This window comes from Manihot esculenta, chromosome 13, assembly GCF_001659605.2.
Source record: "Manihot esculenta cultivar AM560-2 chromosome 13, M.esculenta_v8, whole genome shotgun sequence".
Taxonomy (NCBI): Eukaryota; Viridiplantae; Streptophyta; class Magnoliopsida; order Malpighiales; family Euphorbiaceae; genus Manihot; species Manihot esculenta.
This window is the reverse complement of record NC_035173.2, coordinates 6,041,239-6,060,315: the sequence shown is the minus strand read 5'-3', so window position 1 is coordinate 6,060,315 and position 19,077 is coordinate 6,041,239. Positions and strand designations below refer to the sequence as shown.

At 40.1% G+C, this 19,077-nt stretch overlaps 1 pseudogene; it reads right to left on the bottom strand.

Moving 5' to 3' along the window:
* Positions 1-8,003: 8,003 nt before the first annotated feature.
* On the bottom strand, positions 8,004-12,190 carry LOC122721549 (annotated as a pseudogene).
* Between the last annotated feature and the right edge of the window lie 6,887 nt (positions 12,191-19,077).

Below are 19,077 nucleotides of genomic sequence, written 5' to 3'. Positions count from 1 at the left end.
CGTTATTCTCCGATTCCTCCAATCTACAAAATTTCTTTTTTAATTATCATAATTTATTTCTTTTATCTCCTACTTACAACAACAAATCTAATTAAGAACCCAGATTAGTTAGAATTATTTATGTAAATTTTAAAAATTTTAAATAAATAAAAAATAATAATTACTATTGAATCTCTAAATTTTAAAAATTTATTAATTCATCTTTATTTTAAAATTAATAAACTAAAAATACTTATATTTTATAAAATTAAAGTCTTTATTCCTTTAATTAAAAAATAAACACACTTTTAATATTTATATCATTTAATCTCAATATATATATATATATTATTTAATTTTTATAAATTTAAAAGAGTTTTTTTTTTAAATAGGAATTGGAAAGTGGAGAAATAGAATCTGAAATTTCTCAAATTTACTCAGATGCAATTACTATCAAACTAAACTTGTGAGTGTAATAGATAATGAGTTTTTAAATATAAAAATATCTAAAATATAAATAAAATAAAATAATATATTTATAATAGTAGGTTTGATGACTACCGAGCTTTATATATACGAATTATAGCTAAACTTATATTGGAAATGTCAGACCTTAACGCTATTAAGAACCAATACATAGATATGCTCCACGATACAAGGTCCAGGACTCGCTCGGACGAATCGGATAAGGATCGGGCCCACATGTGGGAGGTCTAACTCAATTGACTTTATGGACCCGCGGGGTAATAGACTCGGAACATCTAGAATCGTGTCCACATGGCGCCGAATGAAATTAAATGGCCGCTTGACAATAGAAAAGGACACACTATGTTTGCCATACAGTCCAGCGTGACAATGACGAGAGGTACTAGCGCAGTACGGCGGTTATACGTCACTAGAAGATAAAAGGAAAAAAATGATAAAAGAAGTAGGAGAGAAGCAAACCAGACTAAACTTACCAAAATACACTTTGAGCCTACCTCTTACTGGATCTCAGGACATCAATTGGCGCTGTCTGTAGAAATAAAGGAGATCTTTTTCATCACCGGAGTTCTCATCCTCATTTCACCCACTGAGATCCGCATGGCCAATCACAACGAAAACCATACTAAAACCACCCCAAACAACCTGAGTTTGACTCATGAAGGACCACAGTTCTCATTTTCTAGTCCGACCGCTCCAATAAGCCAGCCACACACGTTCTTTAACCCCTCGCCGAGCTCAATAGGGACTATATCCAAAACTACCTTATCTGATCAAGAGTTGCAGAATATGGCTCTCCAACTACAGAACACCGCTCATTAGCTAGGCCAAATGATGCAACAAAGTGGGCTCAACACCCCATTGAGTGTACCACCCATCGTTGAAGGGTTCATCGTTAGTGAACTTCAACCCACACTAAACTATCAAACCCCTCAACAGAACAGTAGGAGAACAAATGACGGGAATGGAGAGGCCAGTCGAAGGAACGAGCCGATAGCCAGAACAAGAGGCAGAGTAATGAGAGAGCTCATCGAGAATGATGGGATTGTGAGTTATTTCTCTGAATCAGCGAAAAAGCCAGAGAGTGAAGAGTTAGAAAGAAACTACCGCTTGGAGAAAAGGCCCAGGAAGGAGGACGTAGATGTAGATCAGAAGTTGGAAAGGCTGAAAGAACAACTACTGATGAAGTTGGAGGCACGAGACAACAGCAGTATCCTGTTACCAACCTCATTACCATTTGTGAGACAGGTTCAATAAGAGACTATTCCCAAAAATTTCATGAGCGGCTTATGACGGGACGAAAAATCCTAGGGAACACGTTTTGAACTATAAGACATTCATGGAACTGCAGACTCACTCAGATGCCTTGATGTGCAAGGTTTTTTCCATCACCTTAACAAGTCTAGCCCGGGCGTGGTTTAACAGTTTGGAGGTAAGAAGTACCAACCCCGAACATCCTCTCGCACAGTATTTTTGTAATACCCGGCTAGACTCCGGTATCAGAATTCCTACCATCCGGTGGAATCTCGGGTGTCGGAGATCTCTAGAAGGGTAAAACCATGTTTTTATAAAATGTTTTAATGTGTTTCATGATTTTAAGTAAAAAGAAATTGAGTTTTTAATGAAAATAGCCTTGGAGGAAGATGCAGGTTCGGCCGCCGAACATGCATGTGTTTCGGGTGTGTCTTAGGCCCCCGAAGGCATGAGTGAGGGGAAACCAGGTTCGGCCGCCGAACATGGCATGCATGCGGAGGCACGTTCGGCTCCCGAATGTGGCCTGGCCAGCCACCTATAAAGGGGTCCCTCAGCCGAGATGGACGAGCTTTCCTCCCCATTTTTGGCCAAGGTGAGCTCTCCGCCATCCCTCACCGATTTCGAGTTTCTTCCTTCAGATCTTTCACGATTTTCACAAGTTTTCTCTTTGTTTTGAAGATTTTCGAGTATAAAGCAAGTTTTGGAGCTTTGAGGTTCAAGAAACTCAATCCCTCCCATCTCCGAGCTAGGGTTATTTTCCTCCCGATCTTCAAGAGGTAAGGGCCGATCTTGAGCTCACTATATGTTTTAAACAAGTTTTAAGTTGATCTATGGGGTAGAAATGCATGTTTAGGTTTTGGTTGGTTTTATGGGTTATGTTAAGTTTTTTAGCAATGTATGATGTTTGTGGTTGCTTGATGTGTTGTAGCTGGGGTTTAAGATAGTTTGAAGCCCCTAGGAGCTTGTATGCTTGAGTATGCATGTTGTAGATCAGGTTTATGCATGTTTGAAAGGTTTGGGAGGCGTTTGTGCATATTGGAGTTGAGTTTCTGCCACTTTGGAGAAACTCAGGTTCGGCCGCCGAACCCGCTTGTGGAGGCAGCTTTCGGCTGCCGAAGCCTGCCCCCGAAAGAGGACTTTCGTCTCTGGAGGGCAGTTTCGGCCGTCGAAAGTGCCGCCGAACATGCATGAGTTTCGTCTCTGTCTGGGAGTTTCGGCCGCCGAAGGTGCCGCCGAACCTGCCTGACTTTCGGCCGCCGAACTTGCCGCCGAAAGTGCCCTGTTCAGCTTTCCTATGCACGTTTTGCATGATTGTTTTGAGGTGTTTTTGGGGGTTTTTGGGGGATGTTTTTAGAGTCATGTTCTAGTATGTTTGGTCCCTCACTTGAGTCCACCTGTGTAGGTTCGGACCCGAGAAACCGAGGACCCCAGCAGTGAGTCAGCTGCTTCAGTCTTTGACAGAGCTAGCTGAGGTGAGTAGAATAAACTCTTATGTTTAAATAAATGAAAGTTTTAACATGAATCATGCACCACAAATGCCATGTTATATCCTAGGTTGCTTGCATTAGAATTCACGAACATGTTGCATTGCATAATATGTTGTTGATGTGGATGAATATTGAATGATCCTTTAGCCGCACTACGTTATGATATGATGTGGAAAGACCAGATGTGGCCTGCACTACTCCCCTGGCACTATGTAAGAGAAAGACCGGAAGTGGCCTGCACTACGCCCCCGGCATGATTGGATATGTTATGATATGTTATGTATAAGAGAAAGACCAGATGTGGCCTGCACTACGCCCCTGGCACTATTGGATTCAGTATCATTTCATGAAAGCATGAAAAATAAATTGAATGTTATATCATTTTGCTCACTGGGCTCTTGTAGCTCACCCCTTTCCCCTTATCCCCCAGGTTTGCAGGTACAGGGTAGACCAGGAGGTCGGCAGGAGTAAAGTCTGATTTCATGTAATAGTTAGAAGTTATGGACATGATGAAATTGTAATGTAATGTCTTTTGTAGTCATGATATGTAATAATGATAATGAGGATTAGAGGTTGTGCTTGACCCTATGTATATGGTTATCCCTTTGATACATGGTCTATAGAATGTTTTTGTGATGTTTATGTTCAACCAAGCTTAATGGTCTATAGAATGTTTTTGTGATGTTTATGTTCAACCAAGCTTAATGTATGCATGTTGGGTTACCCCCATTGGAGCATTTGATGAGAGCTCCTGTGTGTGGGTTATGTTATGTTATGTATATATTTAGGTTGAGCTTGGTTTATGGAAAGAAAAAGTTTACAGGTTTTTGAGTATGTATGATCATGTATGGGTTTTGATAGATTCTCAGGTTATATGTCAGGCTTGCTACGGGTCCCGGCGGCCTTAAGCCGATCTGGATCCTAACGCCAGTAGCGGTCCGGTTTTCGGGTCGTTACAGAGTGGTATCAGAGCCCTAGGTTCATATGGTCGGACCTAAAGTGTCGGGCTCATAGAAGTTATAGAAGGTCAAGCACAATAGGAAAGATCATGTCCACTAGGATAGGATGAGGAGTCCTGTCTTGTATAATGATGTGAAATGCCATGATAATGTGCATGTGCATTAATGTTATGATTGTTATGTGATGTATATGATGCGGGTTCATGTGTTGACACATGAACCATTTGATGCTAATGTTTGTGTGATTTGTGCTGTTTTTCAGAAAAACAGGATGAGAGGAACTCGTCGATCTGCACGATTGACTGGAGTGCCACCTGAGGATGAGGGCACGAGCGCCCGTCCTCCTGCATTGCCTAGGGCAATGTCTAGTAGGTCTAGCAGAGAAAGAGCAGTAAGAGACCCTAGAAGGTCTCTGGATCTGGGTAGAAGCAGATCAGTGAGGGGAACAGTTCAGGGAGGAATGTCAGAGGACATATGGGATGATATGGATGTAGAGCAGAGGAGGGATGGCAGTCTGGGAGTCAGCATGTCAGAAGAGGGAATGGGAGAGTCCCAAGGAGGCACTCAGGCCTCGGGATTTGTTCAGCCACCCCACTACCCACACTTCTCACAAAATCCCGGGTATTCGATGGGAGGTACATCGGATTTCCCTAGCTTTACCCCTTATCCCACACACATGCCATACCCACCCTACTACCCACCATACCCACAGTACCCAATGTATCCACCCCCACCCTACTATCCAAATCCAGCTAACCCTACCTCAGAAAATGTTGCACCTCCTCCACCATCAGCAGAACCCACAGTTCCAGCAACCCATATACCTAAGCCTAGCTCATCTGGTGGGAGCAAGGTCAAGATGACCGACTACATGAAGCTGGGTGCTCCCCAGTTTGAAACCGGTGATGACCCGTTTGTGTACCTTGAGAGGGTCAAAATAATTACAGATGAGATAAGAGCTGATGACAGCAGAGCCATTCAGATGGCTGGGTTCACACTTAAATGCAAAAAGGCCCGTGAGTGGTTTAAGAACTATGTGAGCCCGAGGTTGGACAGCCTATCATGGGAGGAGTTTGCAAATGAATTTGCAGGATGGGCTTTTCCTGACAGTTCAAGAGAATTGAAGATGATTGAGTTTGAACAGTTAAGGCAGACAGAGGAAATGAGTGTAGATGAGTACACCGACAGATTCTTGGAGCTGTTGCCATTTGCAGGGCAAACTCTTGACACAGACCCAAAGAAGTCAAGGAGGTATATCATGAAACTTCACTCCAGGTATTCCTCATTGATCCAGTCCGCAGATAGGGAGAGCTTCCATGCCATAGTGGATATGGCTAGGAGGATGGAGGCTAGTGCTATCATCGAGGGGAAAGTCAAGCAGTCAGTGGCACAGCCTTCTGGTTCTAAGACCCCAGGCTCTTCTTCAATGAGTGCAGCAGCTTCAGGTAGTAAAAAGTGGGACAGAGGCCCCAGGAAGTCTAAGAAGAACAAGTTCTGGAACAAGGTTAAGTCCAGTCTGGGATTTGGAGGTGGCTCAAGCTCTGGTGCGGATAATGCAGTTTGTGCAAGGTGTGGTAAGCCACACAAGGGAGTATGTCGGTTTGGGACAACAGCCTGTTACAAATGTGGTCAGGAGGGGCATATGTCTCGAGAATGTCCAAGAGCAGTCCCGATGGCACAGTCCCAGCAGACAGCTTCTGGTAGTGTAGCGCAGCCAGCAGCTCCAGCCACGACTCAGGCTAGTGGCAGAGGTAGAGGGAGAGGGGCAGCCTCTTCGTCAGCGGGTTTCAGAGGTGAAGGTCCATCAGCTCCAGCACGGATCTTCACAATGACACAGCAGGAGGCAGATGCATCTAACACCGTGGTGGCAGGTAACTTAGTCATCGGTTGTTCAGATGTGTATGCCTTGATGGACCCTGGTGCATCTCATTCTTTTATTGCACCGAGAGCCGTTGAGAGGTTGGGGTTGATGATCTCTGGGTTAGAGTGTCCTCTCTGGGTCAGTGGACCCAAGTGTGATCCATCAGTGGCAGAGTCAGTCTGCCAGTATAGTCCTGTGTTTATTGAGGGAAGATGCTTGTCTGCCGACTTGGTGGTTCTAGATTTGACAGATTTTGACGTCATTCTAGGGATGGACTGGTTATCTACCCATGGTGCTACCTTGGACTGCAGGGACAAGGTAGTCAGGTTCAAAGGTCAGGATGGGTCAGAGGTCGTCTTCAGGGGAGACAGGAGGGGTACACCTAGAGGTCTGATATCAGCTCTTCAGGCTCGTAGGTTGCTTAGGAGGGGATGTCAGGGGTATTTGGCTCATGTGAGAGAGCTTAGCAGTCAGGTTAGAGAGCCCGCCTCAGTGCCAGTTGTCAGAGAGTTTTCAGATGTCTTTCCAGACGAGCTGCCAGATTTACCACCTGCTAGGGAGATAGAGTTCGAGATAGAACTGATGCCTGGATCCTGACCGATCTATATTCCTCCCTACAGGATGGCACCAGCAGAATTGAAAGAGTTGAAAGAGCAGTTACAGGAGCTGGTAGACAAGGGCTTCATCCGACCGAGTCCCTCACCCTGGGGTGCTCCAGTTTTGTTTGTGAGAAAGAAGGATGGATCCCTCAGACTTTGTATCGACTACAGGCAGTTGAACAAAGTCACTACCAAGAATAGGTACCCTTTGCCAAGGATCGATGATCTATTCGACCAGCTAGCAGAAGCGGGTTGTTTCTCCAAAATAGATCTGAGGTCCGGGTACCATCAGCTGAGGATAAGAGAGGAAGATGTGCCAAAGACGGCTTTCGTGCTGTTTGATGAAAAAGACTAGGTTGCATCCTTACTGAGTGTCTATCAGACCCACCGGAGGTGGATAGGACGATCCTCTCATTAGGTAGGAGAGCCCTAACCTATAGATGGTGGTGTTGGCATGGTCGTTAGAAAAGTAATGAAAAAGAGAGGAAGGGGTAATAAAGGGCACCAGACCTATAATATCGAGAATTCTAGCGGAAGTCATAAGAAGAGTGGAATGTACCTCATATTAAAAAGGCAGGAATTACAGAGAAAAGAGAGGGCAAGATAGCAGAAGCAGCTCAAATAGCAAAACAGTAAGTGAAATTAAAAACGTAAGTTTAAAAAGAGTAAAGGCGAAAATGAGACATTTTGACAAGAGTATTCCTGGAGCCGCACAGTAATAATTAGAGTTTCAAAATTTACCATCTCATTAATTATAGAGTGGAACGTACCTCAAATTAAAAAGGCAAGAATTATAGAGAAAAGAGAAAGCAAAATAGCAGAAACAGTGCAAGAAACAAAATAATAAATAAAATTAAAAACATAATTTTAAAAAGGAAAAAGGTAAAAAGGAGACATTTTAACAATAGCATTCCTAAAACCGCATAGTAATAATTAGAGTTTTAAAATTTATCGTTAATTAATTATGAAATAATTAATGAATAAGGAAAAAATACTTGATGACTACCGAACTTTATATACCCAAATTATAGCCAAGCCCATATTAGAAGGGTCAAGCCTTAATGCTAACAAGACCCAACACATATATATACTTCAAATACAAAATTCAAAACTCGCTCGAAACAAGACTTAGAGCCCTCTTGTGAGATGTCTAATGTAATTGACTTGATGATCCATAAAATAACAGATTCCGGAATATCTAAAACTGTGTCCACTTACTATCGGATGAAATTAAAAAAAACGATTCATCCATACGGCACTACGTGACAATAACAAGAAAAGTTACTAATTCAAGAAAAAAAAAAAAAAAAACTAAGCTAACTAAAATTCACCGGGATTTTAAACATCAAAGTTAAACTTCTAAAATTACACAAACAAAAAATATCTTAAAAAACCTATATTTTATCAATGTAATTACTCTGCTTGAACTTGAAAAATTGTCTTATTTTTACTTTTAACAATAAATAAATTAGAAGTCTTGTTAACAAGATAAAATTAAACTCCCTAAATTAAATATCTAAATCCACTACAGATCCAAGTTCACTGTTACTGTGCCTCCAAATTGGACATAGTGGAACAGTGCTGTTAAATGCTCGATCATCCATCCATTACAACCATATTTATTCTTGACTTCCAAAGACATGATTAGCTCCATCAACATAATATTTAACTACGAAGTTCAAGGAGTATGTTTGGGCCAAATTTCTTATGTTGGTAACCATTCACCCAATTCTTTGTTAGAAGAATCCACTACAATTTTCTAACGTCAAAATCCCAAAGCACTGCTCCACATTATAGGATTTTGCTTGTTCTTGTTCCCATTGATCATCCACATTCCTCCCTTCTCACGCCTTGCTGTCTATGCTCATTGGCTCTGCCTCCTTAGCTTCAGATTTCTGTTGACGAAGAATAGAATCACAAAAAACAAAGTAAACAATCGTATGATAGGATTCATCCCAGACGAGATCTTGCAGCAGGCTGCAAGCTCATGGCCAATTTTACCTGACCCAATGATTTCCTATTTCCATGCAAACAAAATATGTATACTTACATTAGAGTCTAGAGGGCCCAGCTTATTCATCTTGGCAAACATGTTGCCATAAAACTTGGCTTCTTTCTTGTTATACTCCCTCATCTTTTCCTTTAAAGTTTTATACTCCAGCTTGACATCCCTGGTTTTAACATGCGTAAAAAAGTTCAAAAGTTCAAAAATATAATACACCTTCAACCAAATCCAGAATTCAATGGTTTGTATCAAACGCTGTGTGTTTCCAACCAAGAAAATAAGTGTTAACCAAGACTACATCAGAAATGTCTTACTTGTTGTCAGGGTCAATTTCAAGGGCCTTTTTAATGTCAAACTCGGCCAGATCTAAATCTGCCAACTGGATATATGCCTGAGCTCTCCTATAATGCGCCTTTACATTTCTACTCTCCATCTCTAACGCCTAAAAGAAATCAACAACATAATTTATCCTTCAGCTATGCCACAGAGACACTCAATAACAAGGTTCAAAAAGTAATTCTAACCTTGGTGCACAGCTTTTCTGCTTCTTTGTAATCTTTCAATTTCAACTTACAAGCAGAGCATTATTTAGGTTACAAGCAACCTTTAATGCTTTTGCCTGCTTTTTTTCTTCCTCACTAAAAGAGGAATCATATTCTATGTATTTGACCGCCTGTTAAAATAGGCCAAAAAGAAAAATCAATTAATGAACTGTGAAAAACTAAATCTGCGTATTATTAAAAATTTTACGTGCAAAAATTACCTTCTCATATCTCTTAGATGCCCTAGCATATTTGCCAGCTTTGAACAAAACATTACTTTCTTCCTTCCTTTTACCAGCACCTTCAATGTTCTCCTGGGAGTTCATGTCCCATGATTCCTTTTCTTTCACAAAGGACACTAGCTCAACCTCATAGTACACTGTCGAGTTGAGAGGAACGGCAGCTAACTCTTGCTGTGATCCAGATGACCCAAATGCATACTCTGGCGTGATTGTTACTAGTGCCACCTCACCCTTCTTCATTGTTGTCACAGCTCTATCAAGCCCATCAATTACTTGCTCTGTCAAGATAAAAATAGGGAAAAAAAAAAAACCTCAACATCAGCAAGAAATTCAACAACTGACAATAGAAAAAAGGGAAACAGAACTAGAAATAGCATCTTTTACCCTCATCTGTTTTGAACTCGAACAGTTCATCCTCAATATCATGGCCCTTCTTCAGAAACATTGTTCCATCTTGCAACTTCCCTATCAATTTTACTGCACAATGCAAAATAGTAGAATCCATCAGATACCACCAACTGTGTAAAGAAAAATAAAAATTTTCATTTAAAAGATTCAACACTAACATTTGACAACAGATCCGTCATTTGGACGGTCATAGCCCTCGCTCTCCTTAAGGATTTTCTTCACAACCTTCTTGTCATCGGTCACCTCTGACACAGTTTTCCATGAAACCAACTCCAGAGTTATTTGGAGTATTGCATTGGGAAGAACACCACCTTCATTGGCAGATGCTGGCTTACCCTTCTCCCCAAACCCATCTGAATGAAACAAACAAACAATATAATGAGAAGAATGAATGTACAATGTTGGTTCAATACTGAAAAGGGGAAAAAAGTTACATTGTGGCTTAACTGTTAGAAGAACCTTCTCCCCTTTCTTCATTGTCTTGACAGCTCTTGACAGTGCAGGGCAAAAATGACCTACATATAGACGAGAAGTATTGCAGAAATGTTAAAAAAAGTCTTACACTGTAATTAGACAATTCATGTAATACTAACCCTCCTTCACAGTGAACTCTACTTCATCAGATTTGACAATTGTTCCATCCTCAAGCCGAGCTTCATATTTAACTGCATTGGTAAAAGCAAGAAACTTTAGTTATATGCTAATTTCATTAAGTTATGACAGTCATGCCAAAAAAAAAATGCAAAATTTGGGAACTAAAGTACCTGACACCTCATCAAGGCCCTTAGGGTTCTCCCATTTTTCTCCTTCAACAAGAATCTTCTTAAATATCCCGCCATCCTTGCAGATATCCTTCACACTAGTCCAAGACAACAATTCAACATCAAACTGAAGTGTAGCATTGGGGGGAATAGTAGGTGGTGACCCAGAAGCACCATAAGCCAGATCAGGAGGAATGGTGAAAATAGCATTTTCACCTTTCTTCATTGTTTTGATACCTTGGTCCCATCCCTTAATCACTTGACCTGCAGTAGGAGGAGAAAGAAAATATAGTTCACCCTGATGAGAAATAATGGTTAACTGCCCAATGCAGCATGAAGGAAAAAACCGAGAGAGAGAAGATATTATTATCAAGAAAAGAAGGCAATATCTGTTTCACATGACCACCTTTAAAGATGAAAACGGAAAGTGAAAATGATAAACAAGATTGGTACCTACATCTCACATCTCCCTTTATTTGAGAAACCAACGGAAGATAATGATAAACAAAATTGGTTCCTCCACACTGAATCTTACAGAATCTTACAACAAAATTACTAACAAAAGGACTAAAATCTTCACAATGAATCAACTCAACGAAAACATTGGCCCTGTTCCAGGTACTTTAGTGGGTATTAATTCAAGGACGAGAGTTCTAATGATTTGTGGACTAGTGAGTATTTTCCCTTCTTGAACATAAGTTGTACCAGAAGAGGAAAAAATACATGAACCAATAGAAAGAATACGTTCAAAAATGGTATACTGATTCGAAATGTAAAATGCATTTTATCATGAAATGCCATTCCAAGGTGTAGACCAAATTTCCCATCCCTAGAGCTTGCATTAATTTACAATCACTTGGCTTCCATACAACAGAAGAAAATGTCTACCACTGAGCACTGACAGTAAGCAAGAAGGATAGTCAACACTATGATCATAAGCTGTAATGCAATTAAAAAAAACTGTCCACTCAGAACACATACAGTAACTATTAATAAGAATAGAATTGTAATAATTACAGAGCTAAGGCATATAAACATCAGTTTCGCTATGACCCGAGCGCTGAATCTTCTCAAAAAATATTAAATTCCCTCACCTTGACCAAGCGTAAACTTGAATGGCGTCCCTCTATCCCGACTGGAATCGAACTGAGTTCCATCAAGCAACGTTCCCGTGTAATGACTGAAACATACCGAATTCTCCTTATAATCCAGAAAAAATCAACAAATTAATCAGCTAAAATGAAAATGTAGCAAGTTACAGTAACCTTCAACTTCATCGCCATTTTCAGGAGTGTCCCAACCTTCACCTTCCTTGAGAAGCTTCTTCTTCAATCCTTGCTTCCCGATCTCCTCTTCACCCACCTTCAAAATGGGATTGTCGTCGGGAATATCCATGTCTTCGTTCATCATATCATCTCCAACTGGAAGATCGAAATCCTCTTCCATGTGGAGGCTGGTGAAACAATCGAGAACGATCTAAGAAAATTGAAAATGGAGATAGAGATTTTGAAGAATCACGAAGGAGACAGCAGGGGGTTCTGGTTTGAGGTACAGACGTAAAGACAGTCTGTATAGTGTGGGCACCGGTAGTGAGAGAGGAAGATTTTGGGTTCTAGAGAGTTCCACCGGCCGCCAGGGTTGAGGGTTTAGTCTTGTTGAAGGGTCAGGATTACTTGCAAAGACACGTGTGCGGACGAGATTATTAAATGAAAATTCATAACCTTCGAAATATATAAATTTTCTAGTGAACACATTACACAATATTTCATTTTCTTTTCCCAATTCTGCTAATTATTTTATTTCATAATGAAGGTGCGTCTATTCGTTTAAATTTTTAAATGTTATATTCTATACGGATTTATGTAATCTTATAAAATAAAAAAATATATCAAATTTATTTTTCTAAAATATAAAAAATATAAATATATATATATATATAAATATGGCACAACAAAAGCTTTAATAATTGCCACGCAACAAGCGGAGGGAAATTCTAGTTTGGATATATTCTTAACATTGACGGCCCATTTTCATTAATATTAAATGATAAAGGGTAAATTAAATTTAAATTTATGTATTTTTAAAATTCAAAAATTTAATTGATATCATGAAATTGAAAATTCATCCATTTAACTTTTTATTAGTTATTTTATAAATAATTAAAATATCTTTGAATATATAATATTTTTTAATTATTTAACTATATCAAACTTTAACACTTATATCTATTAATTTTTCAAAAATAAATAGTTTAATGTCTAGGCAAGTATGACTCTTGGATGTGGATCGGTAATCCTCGGGTTATTACACCGTTAAAAGTGGTTATTACATGTTAATATCTCAGCATCTTACTCCATCAAATGTTACCCTTTTATCATTGTCAGTTTGGAAAAAGAAAACTAAGATTTCAAGTAAGGTGAGGAATCTGGTATGGTGTTCGTGCCTTTCTTGCTCATCTTAACTTAATTACATATGGAGGTGATGTTTTTCTATTGTGCCCGATTTGTAATTGATATTGCTTGAATTAAAATTATGATATGATCGGACTGAAAGTGCGTTGTAATCGGCTAAACTTGTAAAATAGAGAAAGTGCGGTAGTTGATGCTTAACAGCTTAAGACAACCACTTCGATACTCAAGTTAGTAAACTGAAAAATAAGGCGGGAGTAAGGAATTGCTGAAAATTCAGAGTATTGTGTGAGAAAATAGCGTATATTTATTTCTGTGATCGTTCTCTTTTTATATTGTAAGAAGGTGAAGATAAATATAACATTTTTTAATAATCCGACGATGATATGGCCGACTTATGGGTAAGAGATCTTCACCGGCTAATTGACTGAAAATCCCCTGATCGCAGATGCAAAGGGGACCTGTTGGATTGTAATTGTTAAACGATAACTTTCTTATGGAGACTCGCCTTGACATTTAAGAGGGCGAGCCTGTCCGTGCTTATTGACCTTCCTAGGCATTCTCTAGTCCTGTCCGTGCTTCGGGCCTTATTCAGTCTTGACGAGCTTCGGAGCATTTTCTCGCTTTGTCGAGCTTCCAGGCATTTTCTTGCCTTGTTGGGCATTCTCTAACCCTACTTCTGAGCATTTTCTCAGCCCTGACGAACTTTTTAGCTTTTTATATCCCTGACGGGCTTATGGACATTTTTCTAATCTGACGAACTTTTTTGGCTTTTTACAGCTCTGACAGGCTTCCAGGCATTTTTCTAACTCTTATGAGTTCCTCGGCCTTATCTAGCTTTGACGAGCCTCTAGGCTTTTTGGCATCAAATGCCTTGATGAATTTTCGAGCATTTTTCTAACCCTTGTGAGCTCCTAGACCTTATACAGCCTTAACAGGCTTCCTTGCCTTTTACAGCCTTGACGTGCTTATGGCACTAATTGCCTTTGTGAGCTTTCGGGTATTTTTTTAGCATCAAATGCCTTAGAATCTTCAAGTAGGTCGATCTGGCGTATAATTGCCTTCAAACCTGGCATTAAATACCTTATAAACTTCTCGTGATGCGAGACTAACACCATGTACATCGACCTGGCCTATACCTGCCTTGAGACTTGACATCAACTATCTTATCATGCGAGACCCATGCCTAGTTGGTCTTCTGGTCTTTTATGAATTTGTTTTCGCAGACCAACGTCCGGATGGCCTGACAATTGCCTTATGGCCTTTTATTAATTTGTTTCCGCAGTCCCATGCCCGATGGCCTGACAATTGCCTTGTGGCCTTTTATGAATTTGTTTCCATGCTTTCATTCCAACGATTATAATTCTGCTATCAAAGAAGTTTTAAGAATGCATTTTAGTTTTATAAAATTTCCATAAACCACAAATATTTTCTTAGGATAAAATAAAAGACTTGGTTGTCTAATTTGACCAATTTCAAAGAGTTGGATCCGGGAGCTGAACATCTATGACATTCCTTATTGTCTCCCCTATTAACACTCAATCCTCTTGTAATTATATGAATAGCACCCATAGGTTCACTGTCAGAGGTGGTCTCAAAAATTATTACCTCGAGCTTAGGCCTTCTATCTTTTTTTCTTTTTCTGATGAACTTTCGAAGTGCGTCGTTCCTTACTGACCTTTCGATCTCGTCTTTCAATTGCCAACACTCCTTCGTTACATGTTAATGATCTATATGAAAATGACAGTATCTGGTCCTGTCTCGTTTTCTAGCTTTCTTAGGATTTGAGAGGCCTCCTGATCTTCTTGTCGTTTTTTCTAAACTACATAAGAATGTGTGTTCGTGAGTCATTTAATAGGGCATAACTCTTGTAACGACCTGGGAACCGGACCGCTATCAGCGCTAGGATTCAGGTCGACTTAAGGTCGCCAGGACCCATAGCAAGCCTGCTATACTGTCTGTGTACCTGTAAAATCCCATACATGATCATACATTTTCTGCAAAAGTATAAAACTTTACTCTGAACCACGGCTCTACCTGTGCATGCACTATCTCTGTGCACAGACCCCTTACTAGAGCCCTCATCAAATGCTCTAGCTGGGTCCACACTATATAAGTTAGCCTGGTTTTTCCATTCTCATTCAATAAAACATGTACATAAACAGACCATGTATACAAAAAGGGATTTACAAACATAAGGGTCAAGCACAATACTATACAATACTCTGTACATTATTTACAATATGACATGTCCACTCTAGGCCACACTAGGCGCTTACACAACTCTTACTCTTTCTGTACTCTGCTGAACGCCCCCTGACCTGTGAATCTGCAAGACTGGGGTTAAGGGAGTGGGGTGAGCTATACTAGCCCAGTGAGTAGAACAGTAAAACATGTTAATTAAATATGCTCAAATGAAATGCATCATATCACAGACAATTCACAGCAAGGATGAATGTGTCACCAATAGTCCCGACATCCTATCCTCGTGCCAGGGCGTAGAATGGGCACCTGGACTTCCTGTCTTACCTGATAACTCGTGCCAGGGCGTAGAATGGGCACCTGGACTTCCTCATAACTAGTGTCAGGGCGTAGAATGGGCACCTGGTCTTTCTCAGAGACTAATGGATCACTCACATTCCATCCACATCAACAACATAAAATGCAATACAACATCTTCGTGAATTCTAATGCAATCAACCTATTGCATAATCATGGTGCATGAAACATGCTAAAAAGTATTTGCTTACTCATATTTAAAAGATTCAGTTTAGTTCCACTCACCTCTGGTTGACTCTGAACTGACTCTGGAAACTCTGAAGCAGTGCTCACTGCTGATCTCTTTGGTGCCTCTGGTCCGTTCCTACACAGGTGGACTCAAATGAGGGAGCAAACTAACTCAAGAACATTTCTAAAATACTCCCCAAAAACCCCCTAAAATATCCTAAAACAATCAAGAAAAACATACAAAGGAAGGCTGGACAGGACACTTTCGGCGGCAGGTTTGGCGGCCGAAAGTCCCTTCCAGAGCCGAAACTCAAGCACTTTCGGCGGCACTTCGGCTGCCGAAAGTCCTCTCCAGAGACGAAACTCATGCATGTTCGGCGGCACTTTCGGCGGCCGAACCTCCCCTCCAGAGCTGAAAGTCCAAACTTTCGGGGGCAAGCTTGGACAAGCTTAGGCAGCCGAAACCACCTCCTTAGCATGTTCGGCGGCCGAACCCTCTTTCGGCGGCCGAAACTGGGTTCTCTAGTAAGGCAAAACCCTGCTCAACTTCATGCAACCAAACATGCAAGCCTCAACTCTACAACACACATATACTCAAGCATAAGCACAAAGGGGTCCAAAACTACCTCAAAACCCCAACAAACATCACAACTAAACACATAAGCATGCTTTGACCAGAAATCAACCAAAAACTCAACTTACCCTAATCATGCATCTCTACCCATAAAACCTTCATAAAACATCAAAGAAGCTAAGGATCTACACTTACCTCTTGAAGATCTAGAGGATATGTGATCCTAACGTGGAGATATGGAGCAACTCTCTCTCAAACTCTCCAAACTTCAAAATCTTGGTTTTTAGCTCAAAACCTTCAAAACAACATACAAACTCATCAAAACTTTGAAAGATTTGTAAACGTCATGAAGATCACCCAAGGAAGAGCATGGTCTCACCTAGGTCTGTGAAAATGAAAAAAACTTATCCATTTCACCGACCTAGGGCCTTTTATAGGTGGCTGGCCAAACCACCTTCGGCGGCCGAACCTTGCATTTCTTCCTTGGCTCTTTTTTTCCAAAAAACTTATTTCCTTTATACTTAAAACATAAAAACATACTACAATGCTTTAGAAAAACATAAAGCTTACCCTTCTAGAGGATTCCGACATCCTGGATTCTACCGGAAAGTAGACTTTCAATGCCGGACTCTAGCCGGGTGTTACAACTCTTATACTTACTTTGATCATCCCTTCCTTGGGAGACTGGGTAACCTTCGTGTTCTTTTTTGTATCCTTGTTTTTTTGGCTCGTTCTTTTGTCCTCTTCCTGCCCTTCCTGGTGCTTTGGAGCATCCTATACTAGCTTTCTACCGTCTTCTTTTGGCGCATTATCTGATGACTTATCTTCCTTGAACTTGTCATTCCCTTTGGACCGCATCTGGATTGCCCTTATCCCAGGCCTTGAGATGTCAAGGTGACTTCCTTCCTTCCACTGGGAGCCATGAGCAATGCCACTTCCCGAGCTTTGTGCTCGAAATTAACCTGCAACCTTCTAACATGCTGGAGCATCTACTCAATGTTCAGATTGTTGAGATCTATTTCATTGACCATTAAGGGAGCATTTTGTCCACTGCCATGGATGGAAGAAATAGTGGCATCCTCATTGGTAATACCCTTAGCAGCAGCCTGCAAGATTTCGACCATGTCAGGAGGGAAAGGTGAGATTTCTTTTTAAGAGAAATAGGATAAGAGATCATTTTTTAATCCAAATGAATAGAGAGAATTCAATGAATTTTCCCGGTAACGGAACTAATGATGTTGGAACTAAGATTACGACGTGGCTGGACTGGAGTTGTGTTGTGATTAGCTAGACCTGTAAGATAGAGAAAGTGAGGTGGTTGGCGCCGACAGCAGTCACTCCAATGCACGCTCAAGTCAGTAAACTGAAAAATAAGGCGGGAGTAAGGAATTGCTGAGAATTCAAAGTATTGGTATGAGAGAATAGTGTACCTTTACCCCATTGTTTCCTTTTTATACTGTAAAAAGGTGGAGATAAATATAGTATTTTCTGATAATCCGGTAATGATGTGGCCGGTTTGTGGGTAAAGGATCTTCACCGGTTAATAGACCGAAAATCCCGTGATCGCAGGCGTAAAAAAGACCTGTTGGATTGTAACCGTTAAATAATAACTTCCTTATAGAGACTGGCTTTGACATTTGAGAATGCGAGTCTGTCTGACTTGAAATCGATCTACCCTAAGGCTAGGTCTTTTCTCTTGGTTCCGAGTATGATGGTCATCTGAATCTTAATTAGGAGTTAGTCGTCTGAGTTTTCCTTTCTACGGGCAAAATCACTTATCAGCTTATCAAACCTTGTCATGTGATCCCATTTTATGGTAACAACTCACGACTTATTTTAAGAAATTCTTATATAGCATCAGTAAAATAATATGGAGGAGGCTGTTCATGTTTTTCTTCATCGTCCGTTTGCACCGCAATACTGGATGTAACTTGACCATTTTAATTGGAGCAATTTTTCTACTTTTTTGGCATCACAGGTCTTCGCCTACCAACTCACCTTTGCTCTCATGCATTGATAAACTTACATGGTTGGGATAATGCTCATCGTGGGGAATGATTGCAACCTCCTTCGGTGCATGATAATGTTGTGGTAAAATGTCCCCCTCCTCCATTACTCATTAAATGTAATATAGATGCCTTCGTCGTTGCTGGAGTTTCTGAGTGTGGTTTGGGTTGGTTAATTAGGGATAATGTAGGAACTTTCTTGGGAGATAATATGCAATTTTGTACGGGTATCTATCATGTTACTGTTGCTAAGGCTATGACAATTAAGGAAGCATTGAGTTGGCTTAAGATGGTCGTTATGGTTCCGTTTTACTGATATCTTATGCTCTTCATATTGTTCAGCTTATTAACGCTCCTATTATAGATTGTTCTTATGTTGGTAGTATAGTAGAAGGTATCAAAGCTTTGTTACACGAGATTCAAGTTGTATCTATCTCTTATGTTAGGAAGTGTACGAATCAAAATGCTCGTACTCTTGTTAGAGCCTCTGTTTCTATGTGGCTCATATGATTGTAGTATTGGCTCATATGATTGTAGTATTGTTCTCCATTATTTCTAGTTGAAGTTCTCTTGTTTAATAGTGTTAATATATAAAATTATTTTTTAAAAAAAAAACCTATATTCAAATTTTATCAAATTAAAATGAATATTTTACAAAGAGCCGTTTAATTTTAGAGTCAAAATAATTTAAGTATATCAATTATTGTGAATAAATATGAAAATAATAAAAAAATAAAAAATTAAAATTAAACTTATTTGTTTTCGTATTAAATTCGTATCGA